Source organism: Saccostrea cucullata, unplaced genomic scaffold, assembly GCF_032062105.1.
Source record: "Saccostrea cucullata isolate Sc308-1 unplaced genomic scaffold, CSIRO_AGI_Scuc_v1 ctg1719, whole genome shotgun sequence".
Classification (NCBI taxonomy): Eukaryota; Metazoa; Mollusca; class Bivalvia; order Ostreida; family Ostreidae; genus Saccostrea; species Saccostrea cuccullata.
In genome coordinates, this window is record NW_026919193.1 from 110,888 (window position 1) to 117,276 (window position 6,389).

Below are 6,389 nucleotides of genomic sequence, written 5' to 3' on the forward strand. Positions count from 1 at the left end.
TTTCGCTTTCTGCGAAAAGACCTATTGTTTTCGTCTTGTTTTATTATTATTATTATTATTATACTTAACACTTTTATGTCAAGGATTTAAAGAAAACCACTGGACATATGTATTTTAAAACAAAATCATTCAACAGAACATCTAAAAGTGTCCCATAAGTAAGGTTTTGTACTTCCGGAAACTTCACTTCCGGTATTTATAAGTCAAAAACTACATTTTCTTTAAAGCCTAAAATATTCCTTATTTTACATTGAATTTCGTTCAAATTTTAGGAATGTATTCCTCAAAGTAATATCTACAAAAAAGTCATCGTTAGTCTTTTTGCACCTATGATATATTTTTGTGTTACAGGGCTCCAAAGTTAAGAAAAGGGGGGATTGAAATAAAAAAAATTGAAACAATGTAGGAAATTTAATTTGAGGATTATATATTGTTTATCAAAGTAATTAAAGGTTGTAATGTAAGTTTCAAGTCAACCAGACCCGAACTTCCGGTTCTATGACGATTTGAAATTGTCAATGGGATTTTCTATAGTAAAAAAAAATCTTGCATCATCCATTTTCTCAAAGGCAGAGCAAGCAATTCTAGTAATATTTTACAGGGAATAATTGCCGATATTTGTCGGTTTTGCCCCTTTGTAAAAACATAGGTGGCGCAACGACCGTTTAGGTTCAACAACACTTCCGGTAGCATGTAAACACGTCAAATCTGTGCACCTGTCAATGGTATATCGATGTTTTTCAGGATTCCCTAAGTGTTTAAGCTGTTGTAAATTAAGCTTTCCTGTAGATAAAAAGTCGGTTAACTGTTAGGTATCAGCCATACATAGATTCGATCATGTATTTCGCAACAAAAACCTCGATGACTTCAGTTACACTGCGTGTTGTGGCACATGCATTCGGGGAGACGTTCATCTCTGCAACTTCAGAAGGTAAGTTCCTCATTTAGTTTTATATGCATTTAAAAAATTCTTTTTACTTTAAAATTTATTCGTGCTCAGTAAATTCTGTACGTTATATGTCGTTTTCACATAAGTTTTCATGATAAGGGGGGGGGGGGGTATCCGTAATCATTCCTGCATAAAATATATGATGCTTACAGTCTATGAATAATGGTTTTAATTACAATGTAAAAAAGAAGCTTTTTTAAAGCTACGATATGAATAACTTAGATTAGTTTTTAGTTTGTTTTTTTTTTTCATATGTATTTCATAATTCAATTTGTATACGTTGATTTACATGCATTTTTTATTCTCATGAAAATACTCCGCTATATAATTACTTGACAGATTCAATGCAATATATTCAACGAAATTGTTAAACTCTTCAAAAAGTGCAAAAGCTTGCATTTACATAGTCATTTTGTTTTGTCATAAATCTATATAGTTCATATTGTATATCCCACAGGTAAACTGATCCGACTGAAGAAAACATGAAGATTTAATGGTAAGGATAGTTACAGAGACTGAGGGAGGATTTCCTCCTCAAATGCAAGTTGATGTTATTCATATTTCATCACTTAAATTCTATAATTTTTCTATACTTTGAAAAGTAAAGAATATGCCAAAATATTATCAAATAGCTTGTCAAGAAATGTTTCTCAAAGGCAGATCCAGGGCTGGCGCACCCGGCATGCCCCCCCCCCCCCCAATATGAAACTGTTGTATCAGTATGTTAACATTTTGATATATGTCCATCATCCTGAAATCAAGGGAAAACTTCCTTTTTTATATGTAAGAACTAAGAACTTGTAAGCTTTTCAGCCCCAGCCTTCCGAAAAAGACATTGCCCTAGACCCACTAGGGGCTTTAGTAGAGCCACAAGAACCCCCCCCCCTTCCCTGCTTTCTACTGCACCCCGTTAGGTAATTGCTGGATGCGCCACTGTTTATTTGATAAATTTATACTGCATTTTGTTTGACATCTATTTATAAGATATAAATTTACATGGCAGCATATCTACTATAATAATATTTCTGAAACCATAAACACATTAAGTCAAATTTTCAAATTCATGTTATAAATTTTTTTTATATATAAATTTATAATTTTCTTGACCATTTTTATAGGACCAGTTTAATTAAGGCTGTACAATGCCTTGATACTAAGAGCCTGACCTGTCCAGTTTATGCTTGGAATTGGGGAAGATTTAACATTAAAAAAAATGTACACCTTGGGACTGTATTTTAAGGTAGGTCATTAAAATACTTGTGCCAGTTTTCATTACACTGAATTTAAACCATAAATAAGTAGTTTACTTTAAAATTTTGAGACAACATTGTATCTTGGGATCTGAGAATTTGATATGCGTAGAATATGGCATCCATGTTTGGACTTTTTTAGAAAGAAAAAAATTGATAGAACACCCCCGTTTTTTGGCATTAGAAGTGGCATTGGGGCTTTACTTATTTTGACCCCAAATAGACCTTTCAAAATCAAAACCCTGTCATTTATCTTTGTTTGGATATATCAGGGCACTATAATAAATACTGTTTATCAATTTATGATATGAAAATTGATAGTTACATGTAAATTGAATTTAGATACATTTATTTTTTTGTTTTAGAAATTGACTGAAATATCAAGAAAAAGCAGATACTCCCACAAGGTGGCCTTACAAGGTGATTGATGAAGAAATAACTGCTGTATTAACTGAAACTCATTTTACATCATATTAGCCTGAGCAGTTTATTTAGATAAAAAATGTGTTGTGGATTTGAATTGCTGTAAACAATCATGACAGTTTATGAGTTTCTATAAATATGAGTGGAAGAATTCATTTGAAAAAAAAACATGGATCTAAATGTTGAACATATGGGACTTGAAAGACTAATACATGTAATATGGCTTTGAAAATTTATTACAATATTTTAAGCTACAATATTGTATTTTACAATATTAAATGTATGATTTGTTGTTCAGCATATTGCAAATTTTAGATGTTTTTTTTTTTTTTACACATATCATATAATAAAACAAGTATATACAATATCACTGTTATCAATAATTATTTGAAAAGTTTTTATTGGGTCCTGAATGGGTAATTTACCTTGGCAGGATGAAAATCTAAGTCATGTACAGCAAAGGTTTCGAAAATTACTTTTATGTTTGGCTACTCATAAAATATAAAGCATGATCATATACATAATTGTATCTTCACGGGAACATCAATCTGATTAAAATCAGATCTCTGATACACTGAATTTCTGATGGCCGCTGTACAATCTTCTTCATGTACAGTGACCATTATAATTAGAATTTTGTTGTGTAACAAAGATTTGATTTTAATCAGATTGTCAAATGTGGGCACATACATGTAATACAATTATAATGATATGGAATTTCTGAAGAAATAATACTTTTTTATAAGGTATGTGTATAAATGTGAAGAAGGACTTAGCTGTATGTTGTTTATTTTCCCCACATCAACAAAACAAAAAAATACTTTCAAGAGTGACACTGATTTAAATATCAGTTGGGTAAGAATGTTTCAATTAAGGAATATAAATAATTATTTCCTTGTCATATTAAAAATTCCAATTGATAAAGGGTAATCTTGATAAAGTTGGTTGTTAGAATAAGAGGAATCTTGAATTAGAATAAAGGGACTTAAGATGTCCTTGTCAATATCCACACTAAGTCTGAAAAATCTTAGGCACCTTCACTTCTCTCTCTCTCTCGCTCTCTCTCTCTCTCTCTCTCTCTCTCTCTCAACATGATTGTTAGCAAAGTTTTTTTTTATTCTATTAGATGATTTAATTCAGAAAATCTAAACCAAATTATTTTATTTCGTTTTTTCTTCTCGTCCAATTTCATATACTGGGTACTAGGGACGTATAAAGTAATAAACTACACTGTATATCAGGTACTCAGTATATTCGTTCCTGACACTACCAGCTGATTACTACATGCGTAATGTGAACTGAATAGTGTACTTGCATGCAAACAATACTTTGTTTTCCCAGTTTAAAAATAAAGAAAGCCGAATAAGATATTTCAACAATAACGGAAAATTTATTTTCTAATGTTTAAAATATTGTAAATCTTTCCGATCTATTTTTATACCCTCTGTTTTTAAGCTTAAAACGTGATTGCTATTTGACTGAGGAAATTACGATTAAAATCTCAAAATATGGAACAGACCTTTCAACAAGCTCCAATTACGAACATATCATGATGCATATCGCCGATTACATTTATTTCTGAGACTTTAAGACAATAAACGCCGTAATCAGTCATTTTATTACGTATATTTTCACAACAGTCGATACCTTCGGATAGTGAAAGTGATCTCTAATCGCGGAGGTAAAAAGAGCGTTGAACCTAAACGGTGCATACGCCACCTACATTCAGGGGCGGATAATACGAAGTTTTATTTGCCATTGGTTTATTATTGTCTTGAGCTGAAAAGGTTATGAAAATTAAATCCCTTAAAATTAGGGACTTTTAGGGGTCAACTTTAAAAATCGTTTTTGCCCTGTAACTTTTTTATTTGTTAACCGATCCTCAAACTGATTTCAGTTTTGAGATCAGCAGAAAAAGTACAATTTAAAAATTATGGTCCGTGGGGTCACTTTTTGACCCCTTAAAGGACTTTTAGAGACCTGAAATTTTGTATTTTTAAGTATTTTCAAAAATAATCAAGCAAGAGTTATCTCCCTTTGTCAAACTGTTTGGAGTCTTATATGCTCTTTATGTATCAATTTTGGTATGGATATGTAGAGTACTTCCGGTTTTATAAAAACCTTAAAATTGCCTATGGAGATTTCTATGTTAAATTTGAAATCATACGATGTCCATTATTTTCAAAGGGAAGCAAGCAAGTCTCATAATATTTCATATGAAGAACTACGTTAGAATTGCCTTTCGGTGCTTAGGTAATGAAAATAAAATTCCTTAAAATAAAAGGGATTTTAGGGGTCAACTCTTAAAATCGTTTTTGCCCTGTAACTTTTTTATTTCTCAACCAATCTTCAAACTGATTTCAGTTTTGGGTTTAGCATAAGAAGGACAATTTAAAAGTTATGGTCCGTGGGGTCACTTTTTGACCCCTTAAAGGACTTTTAGAGACCTGGAATTTTGTATTTTTAAGTATTTTCAAAAATTATCAAGCAAGAGTTATCTCCCTTTGACAAACTGTTTGGAGTCCAATATGCTCTCTATGTTTCAATTTTGGTATGGATATGCAGAGTACTTCCGGTTTTATAAGTACCTTAAGAATACCTACGGAGATTTCTATGTTAAATATGAAATCATTTAATGTCCATTATTTTCAATGGGAAACAAGCAAGTCTCATGATATTTCACATAAATAATGACTTTAGCATTGTCTTTCGATATTTAGATCACGAAAATGAAATTTCTTAAAATAAAAGGGATTTTAGGGGTCAGTAAAGAAATTAGTTTTTTGTATATTACTTTTTTATTTGTCCATAGATCTTCAAACTGATTTCTGTTTTGAGTTAAGCATAAAAAGGGCAATTTAAAAATAATGGTCCGTGGGGTCACTTTTTGACCCCTTAAAGGACTTTTAGAGACTTAAAATATTGTATTTTCAAGTATTTTCTAAAATAATTGTGCAAGAGTTTTCTCCCTTTGTCAACCTGTTTGGAGTCTAATATGCTCTTTATGTTTCAATTTTGGTATGGATATGTGGAGAACTTCCGGTTTTATAAGTACCTTAAAATTGCCTATGGAGATTTCTATGTTAAATATGAAATCATTTAATGTCCATTATTTTCAATGGGAAGCAAGCAAGTCTCATGATATTTCACATAAATAATGACTTTAGCATTGTCTTTCGATATTAAGATCATGAAAATGAAATTTCTTAAAATAAAAGGGATTTTAGGGGTCAGTAAAGAAATTAGTTTTTTGTATATTACTTTTTTATTTGTCCATAAATCATCAAACTGATTTCTGCTTTGAGTTAAGCATAAAAAGGGCAATTTAAAAATAATGGTCTGTGGGTCACTTTTTGACCCCTTAAAGGACTTCTAGAGACCTGAAATTTTGTATTTTCAAGTATTTTCAAAAATAATTTTGCAAGAGTTATCTCCCTTTGGCAAACTGTATGGAGTCTAATATGCTCTCAATGTTTTAATTTTGGTATGGATATGTAGAGTACTTCTGGTTTTATAAGTACCTTAAAATTGCCTATGGAGATTTCTATGTTAAATTTGAAATCATGTTTGCTCCATTATCTCAAAAGGTAGGCAAGCAATTTTTGTGAAATTTCATATGAATATTGACTCTTCTATTGTCTCCAGATGCTAAGGTCATGGAAATAAAAATCCCTAAAATAGAAAGGATTTTAGGGGTCAGTACAGAAAACACCTTTTTCTCTGTTACGTGTTTAATTCTCAACCAATATTCAAAATAATTTTGGCAC

The 6,389-nt window shown here is 31.1% G+C and overlaps 1 long non-coding RNA gene across 1 annotated transcript; it reads left to right on the forward strand.

Annotated features, from left to right (window-relative positions):
• The first annotated feature begins 607 nt into the window (after positions 1–607).
• LOC134282201 (uncharacterized) lies at positions 608–2,578 on the forward strand. Its single transcript, XR_009995239.1, has 3 exons — positions 608–931; positions 1,407–1,445; positions 2,068–2,578. It is a non-coding gene; the product is annotated as an uncharacterized LOC134282201 (long non-coding RNA).
• Positions 2,579–6,389: the final 3,811 nt, after the last annotated feature.